The sequence below is a fragment of the Pinus tabuliformis genome, chromosome 9 (genome assembly GCF_031772625.1).
Source record: "Pinus tabuliformis cultivar Carrire ecotype Pingquan chromosome 9, CPIR1, whole genome shotgun sequence".
Lineage (NCBI taxonomy): Eukaryota > Viridiplantae > Streptophyta > Pinopsida > Pinales > Pinaceae > Pinus > Pinus tabuliformis.
The window spans coordinates 975,765,086-975,768,800 of NC_142307.1; the positions used below are offsets into that span (position 1 = coordinate 975,765,086).

Genomic DNA, 3,715 nt, shown 5'->3' on the forward strand with positions numbered 1-3,715 from the left:
GAAGGTGTTTTATAATGGAGGGTTTCCCTCGCCCTTTTGTTCTCTATCAATATCTAATCCTATGACGACATGTATATGCAAATCAATAAATAATGAACATATGGATCTTGGTTAAAAATAGTTGCAGTAGGTGCAAGCCACCTAACCAAGTTCTGAGTCCACTGATAGGGACAACAAATTCAAGGGAAACTTAGACTAACCATGGGTTAAGGCCTAGTGATAGCTGAAGAAGTTGCAGGTTGGGGAAACCAAGTAGCATGAATAAAGATCAAGGGGAAGAAATAAGTGGTTGTTTGTCTGATGTTTTTGTTTTCTCAAGCACAGTTGTGGATTGGGATTCCAATAGATCAACAACCAGAGATGGAAAGAGAAATGATGGGGCGCCAGATTTGGATATGGATTTGGTGCAAGGAGGAGGAGGAGAGGGGAGATGTCATGATGGTGGTGGAATTTTGCATGGAATTCGTGAACGAAATAGCAGGTTTTCAGGAATGTAGGAACCCGATGGTGGAATCATGCATGGAATTGGTGAACAAAATAGCAGGTGTTTGAGAATGGAGGAACTATCTGAAGAAAGAAAGTGCCAATCTGGTGAGAAGGTTTGAATTATTTGCACCCATGTTTGAAGAATCGGGGAAATGAAGGACCCTTGCCTAAGGATAATACCATACAGGGCTTGCAATATCTGTGCTTGTTTCTCAAATAGGTTGCGGAGATCCTTAAGTTTGGCCACAAGGGTTAAAAGTTTTTCATGGTATTCTAACTTCTCTGCCTTTAATTTTTGTTAATATTGAAATCCATATTTAGAACTTCAAATTAAACGTACTTAGATTTCAACATCCCAAGGTTAATTTCTTAATTGTGAAGAGACTTTAAACACTAGGTAATGAATCCTTACAAGACTACTTTTTAGTTTCAAACACTTCACAATACGGTTCTCTGAGTTATCATCATATACTCCTTAAGAGAGCTATGATTATCCTATAGCTCTCTTCTGGCTCTCTGCACTTTTTGGTGGTTTAGAATGATGAATTACTAGTCTCCAGTGAACATAATGAATAGACATAACATACATGCTAAATATTGATTCTAAGCCCATTTGCTATATTCTGGAGAAAGGAACCAAGTACCATCACATTAGCCACTTGGGCCTTTGCACTACCCTCATCCAATCTTCCACTGCTTCTGATATCAAGGATTTCCCATGTAATTACAAGATTTTTCAATGAAATTCTAGATTCTGATAATTTTATTTACTTAATTCAGATTACCTGATCCCATGACCTGGTCTGCAAGTTATGTTTTCAGTACAAATATTAAATGAATCACTCATAATGGAAATGCAATCATCCCCTGCATCAGAGCTTAAACAATATTAAAATCACCAAAGGAAAATTATTGAGTCATGGGAATCAACTATTGAGACGTATATGCAACCACTGAGACAAAGTTCTCATGAAAGTTTGATGTACAACTGTAGAACAAAACCTACTAGTCAAGTTAGTGGTCCTACTCCAATGGACTAGAAGGCCCCAATATTTAAATATCAACACAGGGAATGGATTTTGAAGCCTATGCAGAGCTAAGGAAAGAGAAGTGAATGGTTTTGTGGAGATACTTGTTCTAATAATGGTAGTCCTAATCACCACATCTTGGAAGCGTTGACATGAATTCCATCTATATTAGGACTATGACTAGGTGCAAGAACCTTGAGATGGTCTACATCCTTCTTCTACCCCAACACATTTTCTGAATTTTATATGCATTTGTTGACTATTTTGTACAATCAGGTTCATCATTCTTAGATTGTTGCATAATTTGAATCTTATTGCCTAAAAGAATCAAACTTTCCATAGTCTAAGTCCATTTATACTGCCACACAACATTGTAATTTCAGAAGCACATTGCATCACAGTTGGTTTTCTTTTATTACAAATATAGAAGGCATCAAACTTATATTTTTCTCTTGGGTTGAGCTTTCAAAGGAAAAAGGGGCAGAGGAGGTACATACAGTTGGAGCTAATTGGCATGGATGCAAAATAGCTTAACTTTGTCTTACTCTTTCTACCAAAGACTAACCTAGAAATGAGAGAGGAGAAAGGAAGGCTAAAATGAGGGATTAATGCAACAGATATTTAATGAAGATGAGAGTTTCTTCCTTTACATTTGTTTTCTTGATTTTGCAATATTTTTCCCACCGTTTCTCTCCACTACCATAAAATGTCCCTTCACTCTATCAGTTCATCTACTTCCTTAAAACGAAGCCACTGCCTTTTGTCTAATCCATCCCAAACCTTGGGATCTGCAAGGGCAATGATTGTTCTAGGCACCTAGAGAAGCCAAATTGCATAGGAAAAAATTATGAATTTGACACATATCAAAATTGAAATCTCATCTAAGTACTCTATACAAGAAAAGATCCTGCATGCATAGTCAAGTCAGATTTGCATGGACTAGAGAACTTTATGGGCTTCACATGATACCTCCTTCCATGGGCACAAGTAAAACTATAGTAGGTGATGAATAAGCATTTCTCCATGCATTCTTAAATTCTTGAAACACACCACTCATCATACTTCACTAGTATTTTGGAACAAAGTGCTCTAGACTAAATCCAACCATGATGCCCAAAGGAAAATATTTTACTACAGATCAAATTTATGAGGCCATCAACTATTTATTCAGGAAATTTGATGGGCACCCAATCATTTCAAAATTAGAAGTGTCTTCATTATTGAACTGACGTGTCAAATCAACGGTTTGAGCTAATGGGGTACAAGTTTCTATTTCAATTGATAATGGCCAGAGTCATCCTTGATTATTTCTGTGCACACATATTGAAATGGGTAATGGCCAAAGTCATCCTTGATTATTTTTGTGCACACATATTGAAAATGGGTCACCCTCAATGTGGGTTTTCCTTCATTGACCACATAAAATTTCCAATAAAAATAACAATGCATTTAACAAACTACACTTACCCATTCCCATTAATTATAGCACATGATTTCCTTGATGAATGAATTAAGAGCAAGAGAAATTGTGGAGCCATAGAGATTCTATACTCTATATAGAATTACATAATAATGATGGCATGTTAGGATTAAATAACTCCTAGAAAAAGAAAAGGATGGGATGTATAGAACCAAACCCCACAAGAAAAATATCGCCAGGCATAAAGCTATGATCAAGAACAATGACATGCATAACGTTATGATTAGGAACAATGAGTGGGAGTCTAGGATGAAAATATCGACGGGCATAAATTTGTGAAATCCAATGATAAATGGAATGAAATATTTAAAATGAGAGATGAACATATAGAAAAAAATGGAAGAAGTCACTAATTCACTTAAATAAGTGGTTATCTTCTTAAAAGGTCAAGGTGTCAAATAAAAAAAGAAGACAGGAATAAAATATATAGAAATATACTTACCAAGAGTTGCTTCCCTCCATTATTTATGTGAGAGTAAAATTGTAAATGTGTAGACATCTCAATTTGTTCCAAAGCAAGACTATATGATTGGATTTACCTATTAATCATTATTATTTTAACATTTACCAATGCAAGTTATAATTTTTTATAGAGGATAATTTCTAACTTGAGTGGCAAACATTAAGCTTCCCTACAACAATTTTTTAAATCAATTGTTTTTACATTCAATACGTTTTCATATAATCAAAATTTAACTTCCTCTTTGGTGTTCCCTTCCCC

At 35.4% G+C, this 3,715-nt stretch overlaps 1 pseudogene; it reads right to left on the bottom strand.

Annotated features, from left to right (window-relative positions):
• Window positions 1-1,076: 1,076 nt before the first annotated feature.
• LOC149151988 (putative polygalacturonase At1g80170) lies at window positions 1,077-2,539 on the bottom strand (annotated as a pseudogene).
• Between the last annotated feature and the right edge of the window lie 1,176 nt (window positions 2,540-3,715).